This window comes from Macrobrachium rosenbergii, chromosome 30, assembly GCF_040412425.1.
Source record: "Macrobrachium rosenbergii isolate ZJJX-2024 chromosome 30, ASM4041242v1, whole genome shotgun sequence".
NCBI classification, from domain to species: domain Eukaryota; kingdom Metazoa; phylum Arthropoda; class Malacostraca; order Decapoda; family Palaemonidae; genus Macrobrachium; species Macrobrachium rosenbergii.
Genome location: NC_089770.1, coordinates 19,372,081 through 19,384,580, shown reverse-complemented (window position 1 = coordinate 19,384,580; position 12,500 = coordinate 19,372,081).

Here is a 12,500-nt window from a genome sequence, read left to right as displayed (position 1 = left end):
CGAATTGTATTTATTCATTTATTTGTTTTCCTAGTCCGTTTACTTCCATAATGCGGTTTAGATTAATGTCCTTGCATTACTAACCAGGGCGTTAATATGCATTTCCTCGTTACTAGTGGATGGATTGACTCCAAATTCGACCATGTATCAGATATTACCACCTATATTATAAAAATGAATAAAGATTAAAGAAATATTTCAAACGCAGTATATAGAAATGAAATGTCCTGACCATGTTTGATATGGTCTGGATATTCATTTCAGTATTCTGGTTTATCATTTTGCACTTCAAATAAATCTAGTTCATTTTTATCTCATAAAAATATTACCAAGTATGAAATATTTCTAGTTTCGAAGTGAACCCATCCTGTAATAACAGAAACATTGATAGAATGTTGTGAGGACTTTAGGTTAATGCCAAAACTTTGGAACCTATTACCTTTCCATGTGTTCCCTGAGGAAGAGGAGCCCTATGAAGCAGTTCTGTCAATGACCGGGCTTTATTTTGGGAAGCTGAGCGTAGCCTTTTACCATGCAATGTCCAGCAACATGTAATGCTTAAATTTAAAACTAGGGGTTTTTCCACACTGCAGTAAAACAGGTCATAAAATTGTTGGCAATTTGTCGCTCACACATCACAAACAAGTTGAATACAAGTCCACGACTTGTTGGTAGTCCTAAACAGCGCTTCATACGGTTATATAGCATTAGCCAAAGGTTCCTTCTCCACTAACAGTCATCGACTTGTTTTCAAACCGTTTGTGATATGTGCGCGATAAGTTGTCGACGTGTTTATGACATGTTTTACAGTAGTTGGATGCCCACCTAGTGATATGAAGGGCATATTGTATATTATCTGGTACTAGTGTAGGCTACTTGTCCACTCAGAAATGAGGGACATTTTTCGATATTGTATAAATGCATCGTACCTACATCACGTACTTTACATATATTACTTGTGTAGGTTGAATGCATCATAAATACTAATACATGTAGGTAAACATATTAGGTACAATAAGTGAAATTGATGTTTAATATATTAAACTGCTGTTTAGAAAAATACGCGAAAGTGTACCCATGACAAAATTGAAGGTGATATGCATTGCTGTGCAGTGGCTAGCATAAATAGTAATAAACTTTATTATGTAATATATAGTAATGCCTGTATCACTTTGTTTTTAGAGCCAATATTTTTTCTAAATTGACCTTTCATTTTATTATTTAACTGTTTTTAAACATAGCAGTAACTCGCGTCTTAATTTTCTCAGGTTCCTTTGTGCGTGTATAGTGTGTGTATATATATGTGTATATATAGTATATATCTATATATATATATGTGTATATATATACAGTATATATATATATATATATATATGTATATAAATAAATAAATATATATATATATATATATATATATATATATATATATATATATATATATATATATATATATATATATATGTGTGCTACAACCGTCCTTTAATATCAATTCACTCTAGGAAATTTATTTTCATATATGTTACCGAAGGGGAATTTTGTTGATAAGTCCACCGTCATGTGGGGTCGAACCAGCGACCGACGAGGAATCAGGAGTGACACACTAACGCTTTCGGCCACAAGAGAGGTATAAATCTCCATCATCTCACCCGTCGAACTCAGGTGTTTTGCGTTTTGGAGACGATCGGGACGGTGGACTTATTATCAATTAAAATTCCTTCGGTAATATGAAAATATATTATTTCCGAGGTAAGTAGATATTAAAGGACGGTTGTAGCTTTCTGATTGTATATGAATCACGGTGATGTGATAAATAGTCATAATATGGCTAGCGACCAGTACCAGATGGAAGAGTGGATATCGTCTCCAAACGCAAAACACCTGAGTTCGACGGGTGAGATGAAGATGGGAGAACTTTGTGGCCGAAAGAGAATCCTGATTCCTCGTCCGTCGCTGGTTGACCCCCACGGGACGGTGGACTTATTATCAACTAAAAGCCCTTCGGTGAGAATGAAAATATATTAAACATGATATTAAAGGAGTTCACCTGATTGCAGTTCGGTGATGTGATTGGTTTATTATGATTATATATATATATATTTTTTTTTTTTTTTGTGAGTAGGAGTTTTGTACATAGAATCAGTAAATCCTATCATAATTAGAAATTAGTCTAATGGGATTACCAGAGAATTGATTTGGGGTTTAAATGGCAATCAAATTATTACCGAACAGCCCTTGAGAATGTAAAACATGCTAGTCACCGCAGTTCGTTGGTTTATTATGCTTACTTTTTTTTTGAAGTATAGAATCAGCTAGAAATTACTGTAGTCTGGGATTAAGAATTGATTTGGTTTTTTGTTTTATTACTGTTAGGAGAGGAGGAGAGGGAGAGGAGAGAAGTCTTTAAAGAAGCTATCCAAGAAATAATTGAGAGAGAGAGAGAGAGAGAGAGAGAGAGAGAGAGAGAGAGAGAGAAAAGGTATATATGATATGTCGAAGAAAGAACAGGCAGAAATATCAACAGAAAGACATAAAGAAAATGTCTTACAAATACTTTTAAGAGATTATTATTATTATTATTTTTATTATTATTGATTGATAATATTATTATCATCTTGAATTCACGCCATAAGAAATAACGTTAAAAACTCGTCAGAGCAATTTGTTATGCAAATAACATCGTCTGGATCAAAATACAGTCGGTAAACATTGACACGAGAAGCATCTAGCCCAAGTCATCCAAGAGGGGGGCTCTTCCCTCCCACCGAAGGGCCTGGAACGGGGCCCCCGAGGAGGGGGATGGTATCATGTAGGTATTTTTGGTATTAATTCCTCCTCCTCCTCCTCCTCCTCCTCCTCCTCCTCCTGGTTCTCTTACCGTACTTTTGGTCTTTCTTCCTTGACTGGAAGTATTCATTTCAGCAATAGTAAATAAAAAGAACAAGTAATTGAGGAGGGTATGAGGCATTTATTTGTATTTGAGGTGTTTCGTACTTCTGCATCTTCTGTTACTTGTGTTTTTACTTCCTTCTTCAAATTATCACTTGTTCTTATCGTTTTTTGGTCCTGTAGCAACTGACCTCACTTTGAGCAGCGGAACTTATTATGAAATAGCTATCACAAACTACAGTTGTAGTTAAGCTTTCGTAATAAAGTTTCCTCGTTGTCATCTCATTATCATCCTCCTTTTCCTCCTCCTTCTCTCTTCCTTCTTTTTATGGTAGCCTTTCATCGACAGCAAGGAACCATAACAGGTATAACAAGTCGGTTATCAGGTAGGTACTAGTCACATCTCAGGTGTCTAGGTACCACCCCTCCCCGTCCTCCTCCTTCTCCTCCTCCTCCTATCCACCACCTCATCATCATCATCATTATCATCATCATCTTCTCCTTCTTCTTCTTCTTCTTCCTCTTCTTGTGTACGAGCGGTAAGTAAAGCGCGGTAGCGGCGGATCACGGTGATCAAACAGGAATTGTTGTGGAAGTCTCAGGTTACCGATGTTTGCTCTCGCCACACACACGCACACCCATCCTCCTGAGAAATTGTTATGCTAACTGATCTGGGATCGTTGTGATGGGGTGGGGAGGGTGGGGGAGAAGGAGAAGGAGGGTTCGAGGAGCTGGAAAGACGCTGGAAAGGTGGGTGGTGGTGGTGGTGGTGGCGGCGGCGCAGGGGTAGGAGATGGTGGATGAAAAAAAGAGAGAGAGACTTACGAGCGTTGGTGGTTTGGGAAGGTGTGGGAGAGGGGAGTGTTGGAGGGAGGGGAGGGTTATTAAGGACCTTGGGCAGGTGAGGGGGAGGGGAGGGGGTGAAGGAGGTGTTTTAAGTATTGGAGATTGAAGGAGATGGATGTAGGACTCGCATAGGAGGTATGTGGAGATCCTTGGAGAAGGATCGGTCCGAGAGAGAGAGAGAGAGAGAGAGGGTCTGAAGATGCCGTAAAGGAAATCCTAATGGATTTTTTTATTCTGTTTTTGGGAATAATGGCGTCTCAATGACGATGGTCGCCGCTTGCTTGAAAATGTAGATCGAACTGTTTAATTTATCTTAGAACATATAGTGACGTCAGGGCCCGGAAATGTAGATCAGATGATAGGTTCATTGTACAGTATATATTTAAGCGATATTTTTGGCATAATATTTGGAATATAAAATGCCATGCGTTTATAATTACTATGTCATATAACATATATACATATATATATATATATATATATATATATATATATATATATATATATATATATATATATATATATATATATATATATATATATATATAAATGTAACAGTCACATGGCATTAAAAGGAATATTTGGATGCTCGAAAAGCCATTGACGACAAAATCATACAAATAAAATATGTGGAATGTAACCCACAAAGAAACTGGGGTATTCAGTGCAGTTGGGTCTCCCCCAATGTATACTTTCTTGATGTATTACAATTTCTGTCTTCCCCTCTTTGGTCTGTGAATAGTATCTTTCACGTTGTTATTATTTGTCTGAATCTTTTTTTTTTTATTTTAACAAACGGAAACTTGAGCATAAGGTGGGTGTTCTTCGTGAAAATAATTGGTAATACCAGGTAGACAACAAGGTAAATTCTTTTAAATAATAATAATAATAATAATAATAATAATAATAATAATAATAATAATATTTTCTATTAATAAGTTGAATTGATTTTTTTCATTAAAAAAGAATATATATATATCAGTTGAATTGATTTTATATATATAATATATATATATATATATATTTGATTTTATACAATAATATATATATATATATATATATGTATATATATACACATATATACGTACATACATATATATATATATTTATATATATATATATATATATATATATATATATATATATATATATATATATATATATATATATATATATATATACACACACACACACACACACACACACATATATATATGTATATAACTACCCCCACATAATATCTTAATCGGAGATTGTTTATTTAAGCTTGTCTTTTTATTGTACCTCTGCCCGTCTGTTAACAGGGTGTCTCAAAACGCTAAAGAAGAATTTCAGTGTAAATGTGTGAAGGAGATGGCTTCGTGCCAGACAAAATTTGACTAGATTTATGATATGGATCCAATTCTGGGTGTGTAAAAGAAAACTATTGTGCCGGCTTTGTTTTTCCTTCCGCACTTTATTTTATCCGCACTTTTTTCTGTCCGCACTTTTTCTGTCCGCCCTCAGATCTTAAAAGCTACTGTGGCTAGGTGGCTGCAAATTGGTATGTTGATCATCCACCCTCAAATCATCAGATATACCAAATTGCAGCTCTCTAGCCTCAGTAGTTTTTATTTTATTTAAGGTTATAGTTATCCATAATCGTACTTCTGGCAACGATATAGGATAGGCCACCACCGGGCCTTGGATATAGTTTCATGGGTCGCGGCTCGTACAGCATTGTACCGAGACCACCGAAAGATAGATCTATTTTCGGTGGCCTTGATTATACGGTGTAGCGGCTGTAAAGAAAACTCGATTGCGCCGAAGAAACTTCGGCGTATTTTTTACTTTTTTTTTTTTCTTTTTCACTTTCTAATAGAACTTTTGATAATTTTTCTAATAACTGATCTCTTCTTATGTATTTCATGTCACCTTCTGTTACTTCTTTCAAATGAACACCATACTCTTTGGAAGTTTGAATTTCAAGTCAGTGATTCGTAAGGGCTTCTTCCCTAAAAATAGGGTTCACCTGTAGAATAATAATAATGATAATAATAATAATAGTTAATGAACAAGTTCTAGCAGGATTTTATTTGTTTTGATAAAATACCATTAAATAACAGTTGATTAATATTTTGTTACCAGATTTTTATTTTTGTATAATGAGAACGTTATAGGTCTGTATAACTACATTAGGTGCAAAGGGAGCATGTACAATAAATATATATGAATTCACGCCACTTATAAACTCACATCATTAATTTATATATATAAAATCATATCATTAATTTATATATTTCGTCTTCATCGCTGCGCTGAATAATCCTGATGGGTTCCGGTGCTTGGTCTTCAAGACCTAAATTTCATAATCAATCAATCAGCACGGCTTTTTTATACTCGCAGATATTATGCCGCAAATATCGCTTAATTATATTATATTATATTATATATATATATATATATATATATATATATATATATATATATATATATATATATATATATAATATATTAAGCCGTTTGTTGGCCGAGTCGGTTGAGCTTCAGACTGTCATTCGATGGGCCGGAGTTCAATTCCCGCGGCCGGCTGATGAAGAGTTAGAGGAATTTATTTCTGGTGATAGAAATTCATTTCTCGCTATAATGTGGTTCGGATTCCACAATAAGCTGTAGGTCCCGTTGCTAAGTTACCAATTGGTTCTTAGCCACGTAAAATAAGTCTAATCCTTCGGGCCAGCCCTAGGAGAGCTGTTAATCAGCTCAGTGGTCTGGTAAAACTAAGGTATACTTAACTTATATAATATATTTGATTAAAAATCCATAATCACTGTGTGATATCATATTTCCCTTCCTATCCTTTCTCAGACCACAACTTACGCAAAACTTGCGACCAATCTTGTCTGCCCAATGCAGGCAGAAACGAGACCCACCAGCGTAAGATGCCCAGAACAAACAACGCCGCTTTCTCGCCAATGCGCGCAACAACGAGGCACCGCACCGGGGCGCAGTCATCCGTAAGGGTGCTTTTCACGTGAGAAGTAAGTTGGCTGCCACCCATAAATTATTGCAGAGGTTATGCATACCTGACCCCTGCGCCGTTCTGCCTTCCTTTGCTGACACAGTCGGGTTTTTTCCGTCCTCAGTTTCGCTTTTATTTCGTTTTTTATTGCTCTCCTCATCCAGTGCTTCGTATTTATATCGTCTTTATTTTATTTCCTCGTTCTCCCCCTTAAGTCTTATCTCTTTCGTCATGTTTTATTTAATCACTGTATTGTAAGTTTGATTCGATTGTTTCTTTTTTGTTGTTTTAGTATGTCGTTTCCCCTCTTACTTTTCCTCAATTTTGTTTGTACTTTTTACATTTTAGCTTTTTTTTATGGTTTTATGGTTTCTTAGACTTATCCTTCTTTTTTTTACTTGTTTGTGTTTTGCTTTTTCATTTATTTTCTTTCCCCTACGATTCATTTTTATCTTTTTACGTATATCTTTCAACTTCCTTCTGTTTCTTGTTATTCACATTTATTTCTCTAATGCTTTATTTTCATTTATTTCATCATTCTTCCCATATTCTCCATATCTCCTTTTATTGATTTTATGTCTTTTTGCTTAATTCCCTCTTTTGTTCTCCTTATTCTTCATTCTGTCTCTCTTCTTATGTATGTATGTATATGTTGTCGTCTTTTTAATTCTTCTTCTCCCGCTACTTCTCTTCTCTTCTTCCTTTATCCTCTTTTTCTTCGTCCAGATCATCATCAGCTGGTTCTCCTCCCCATCCTTTTATTGCCGATAAACTTGCAATATTGCAAGTTGCTGTTTACTCGTCCCGAAGACAAATTATCGTTCGATCGTAAATACATTTTGGTTTACGTTAGAGATTGAACGCTCTCGTCTGTCTCTTGATTTTTGCCTCCTGGGAATTCTCTCTCTCTCTCTCTCTCTCTCTCTCTCTCTCTCTCTCTCTCAGGCACAGGCGCACACACACACACGCACCAAATATGTGCCGTACACACATGCGATATACAATTAGGAGTGATCATTTTTGGTAATGCTGCATATTCGTGTTCATGGATATAAGCAGGTATATGATATATATATATATATATATATATATATATATATATATATATATATATATATATATATATATATATATATATATATATATATAGTATATATATTGTTGGCCGTGTGGTTAAAATTCGCGTCACTGTAGTCTTGAGTTCTTGTCTTCCGTGGTTTCGAGCCCACGAGACGACGAAGTTATTATCAACTGAAAAATTCCCCTTGGGGTAACATATATGAAAATATATTATTCCCGAGGTAGAGTGAATTGGATATTTAAGGACGTTTGTAGCTTAATGCTTGTATATGAATCACGGTGATGTGATAAAAATTCATATACATATATATGTACATACAGTACATACATACATATATACACATGCATATACATATACATACATACATACATACATACATACATACATACATACATACATACATACATACACTCCTAGACAAAACGATAAACTGTATCATGTTGCAAATCTTCTAAAGGTCTTGAGTGAGATTAACTTTGCATTGTATTGAAGCTCCCCCAATGTCCCCATGTGGCAAGGAACGCACTTTGTAAGCCTCCTTTTTATGCTAGAAAACTGTATTGGGGTCGAAGGCATAGGAACCTCCATGAAAATAGAGGCACAGGGGTCCCAAATCCGTATGGGCAAGATCCACAGTGGCCCCACTCTCAAGGTGGCTGAAGGAAGTGGCTGAAGCGTCAAGGGAGACTGGATAACCCATGGCCAGAACTTGCCCAGGCTTGCACACCAAAGGCTTTTTGAAAGGGGGCAGTATACAAATTTCCCTTGCTACGGTGACTAATTAATTGCACACCTTGATTATTAAATTCAGATAGAATCAAGATCACTGTAACACACACACATACATACATACATACATGTAATTATATATACGTACATACATACACACCATGTATATATACACATCTTTTATATATACATACATACATATATATAAATACCTTTTTCCCACCCTAAGAAAGATCGGTTCCATAAATTGTTATCCGTCCGATTCTCAGCAAATAGTATAGTATGAGGTTGCAAACCCCATGCTCTTTTCCACCCTGGTTGCGACCCTCTACAATCGCCTTGTTACCACACCTCATTCATCGCTTAATTCGAGAGAGACACGCAGGTGTTGCTGAGAAGTGGCTGTACCGATCCCCCTCGCCCGGAGTTCGAGCTCGGGATATTTAGCCAGTAATTCCAGTATCATGATAATTATTTGTGACAAAAAAAAGGCCACTAAAAAGGAAGAAGGAAGACGTGAAAATAAAGAGTTATATTTTTGTCTCTTGCATGATTGGAAAAGTGGATGCAAAACTCAAAGTTCAAGAGGAGAATTATTTTTTTTAACATAAAGAAAAGCTCGATCTGGAAAACTTTAAAAACTCCTTCGAAACTCGAAACGCAGAGTGAGTTTTTCTGGTTTATCATTTTACTGACAAATCGTTGATTTAAGGTTTTGTTTATGTAGGTAAATTTATTGACTTTCACTCTCTGTTTTTCATCGCTGAACAACAACTAATCATTCTCGCTCATTTTCTCTCAGCTATGTTGATTATTTGTCATCTCTTTCAATCGCACTCTCTTCCTGATTACCCTTTCCATCATAAAGTAGATCAGTAGTCTCCATCACACACACACACACACACATGTATATATATATATATATATATATATATATATATATATATATATATATATATATAATGTGTGTATATGTTTATATACTGTGTATATATATATATTATTTAATACTTGCTGAGAATCAGAATATACACAATCATATATATATATATATATATACACACACACACATATATATATATATATATATATATATATATATATATATATATATATATATATATATATATATATAAATAATGTGTATTTTATATACATATATATATATACATATTTATATTATATATGTGTGTGTGTGTGTGTATATATATCCGTCTTATTCTCAGCAAGTATTAAAGGATGAGGTTGCAAACCCCAAGCCCTCTTCCGCCCAGACTGCAGCCCCATAAGGTTGGCTGAATTACCAAGTATACAGTTTACTGCTGAATTCAGTAGAGACATTGGTATTAACAGAACATGCCCATAGCGATCCCACCCACCCTGGGTTAGGGCTAAGTTTCTCTTGTAAAAAGTTAAGTAAACCTTAGTTTAACCAGAACACTGAGCTGATTAACAGCTCTCCGAGGGCTGGCCCGAAGGATTAGATTTATTTTACTTGGCTAAGAACCAATTGGTTACCTAGCAACGGGACCTACAGCTTATTGTGGAATCCGAACCACATTATAACGAGAAATGAATTTCTATCACCAGAAATAAATTTCTCTAATTCTTCATTGGCCGGTCGGAGAATCGAACACAGAGTGCTAGCCGAGAACTATACCAATCCGTCCAATGAGGAACAGTTTCTCTTGTAAGTAAAGCAAATGTCATACACGGTAGTTTACGTTAAAAAAGAATTGATTTTAAATTAGGATACCAAATGATGGGAAAAATTACCATTCCAGTTTGTAGTGTAATTGCAAAATACTAGATATAACTCAAAATTCAATGAAAAGTTATTTTTTGTATTTCCCAATTCCCCCCTCTCTCCCTCCTCCAAAAAAAAAAAAACTAACAACCGCATATTGGAAAACTTGCAACACTCCCGTCTCGAACGCAGTGGGAGAACGCGCGTTTCAAAATTCTGAATTAAACGCAAAATAAACCTTCCGGTGTTCCACTCTTTTCGAGACTAAATATCCGAGGATTTGGTCTGATTAGCATATACATATATCTATGTATTTATAAAAGTTTGCCGCCTCGTATGCATCACAGGCGCTGAAGCGCTTCTTTTTAATCTAATTAGGTCTTGACATTCAAATGGAGATTTCGAAACCGCTTTCGGACCAGAATAAAATATTTGTTTAACGTGTATTTGTTTGTTTGTTTATGGATTCAGGTTGTTTAAACGGAATTAAAAATATAAAAGCCCGTGGCCAAGGTCAAATACAATTATTGATTTAATTCAATTATTATTTGATTTTAATGCTACCTTCTTGTTTCCTTTTTTTTGTTCCCACAAACAAAAGCCACCCGTCATTGTTTGTGTGAGTTTGTTTGTCCGAAAGTTATATCAAAAAGTTGTTTATGAATTTCCTCAAAAAGTTCTTTAGGGATTTCCTCAAAAGGTTCTTTATGGATTTCCTCAAAAGGTTCTGTATGGATTTCCTCAAAAGGTTCTTTATGGATTTCCTCAAAAGGTTCTTTATGGATTTTCTCAAAAGGTTCGTGGATTTCTTCAAAAAATTTCTACATGGATTTCCTCAAAATGTTCTCTATGGATTTCCATAAAAAGTTCTTTATGGATTTCCTCAAAAAGGTTCTCTATGGATTTCCAAAAGTTTATGGTCCTCAAAATTTATGGCTTTCCTCAAAATTCAAAAGGTTCTATGGATTTCATGAAAAGTTCTTTATGGATTTCCTCAAAAGGTTCTCTATGGATTTTCATGAAGTGTTTTTTTATGGATTTCCTCAAAAAGTTCGCCGTGGATTTTCATGAAAAGTTTTTTAGGATTTCCTCAAAAGGTTCATGGATTTCCATAAAAGGTTCATTATAGGTTTCCTCAAAAGTTTATGGATATCCTCAAAATGTTTATGGCTTTCCTCAAAAAGTTCTTTATGGATTTCCTCAAAAGGTTCTCTATGGATTTCCATGAAAATTTCTTTATGGATTTCCTCAAAAGTTCTTAATGGATTTCCTCAAGGAGTTCTTTATGAATTTCCTCTTAAAGTTCTTTATGGATTGCCCCAAAAAGTGCTTTATGAATTTCCTCAAAAGATGTTTATGGATTTTCTCCCGAAGTTCTCAGTGGATTTCCTCAAATACTTCTCTGTGGATTTCTTCAAAAAGTCCTTTATGGATTTCCTTAGAAAGTTCTTTATGGATTTCATCAAAAAGTTCGTTATGATTTCCTCAAAAAATTTTTTATAGAGTTTCTCAAAAAAACCTTATGGATTTCATCGAAAAGTTCTTTATGGATTTCCTCAAAATGTTCTCTATGTTTTCCTTGAAGAGTTGCTTATGGGTTTCCTTAAACTTGTGCATTTCCTCAACAAGTTTTTTATGGATTTCCCCATGGCATTCTTTATGAATTTCCTAAAAAAAATTCATTATGGATTTCCTCTGAAAGTTCTTTATGGATATCATCAGAAAGTTCTTTATGGATTTCCTCTGAAAGTTCTTTATGGATTTCCTCAAAAAATTCTTTAGAGATTTCCTCTAAAAGTTCTCTATGGATTTTTATGAAATTTTGTGAAGGGGCAGACTGAGGCCCAAGCGACAGTTCATAAAAAAACTGATGTAGATCCTGATCCGGAATCTGATCCAGAAAGTCTTATTTTTGTAATTGTGAAAGATGTGCATTCTCCAACGATGATACTTATTGATTTCATTTTTTATAGATTTTTATTTGTTATATTCAGATTTGTCTTCACTGTTTATTACATGCTTTTATTTAACTTGACTTCTGTGTCTGTCTGTCTGTTTGGGTCAAAACTTGTAACTCAATTTTCGGCTGTTCCCTTCGTCCAGTGGACGTGAAATTTTGCATGATTACTCAGTCCCGGTGACAGTACAACCTTACATGATCAGTAGGTCAGCAGTGACCTCAAGTGACCCTACAGTAACCTCTCCCAGTA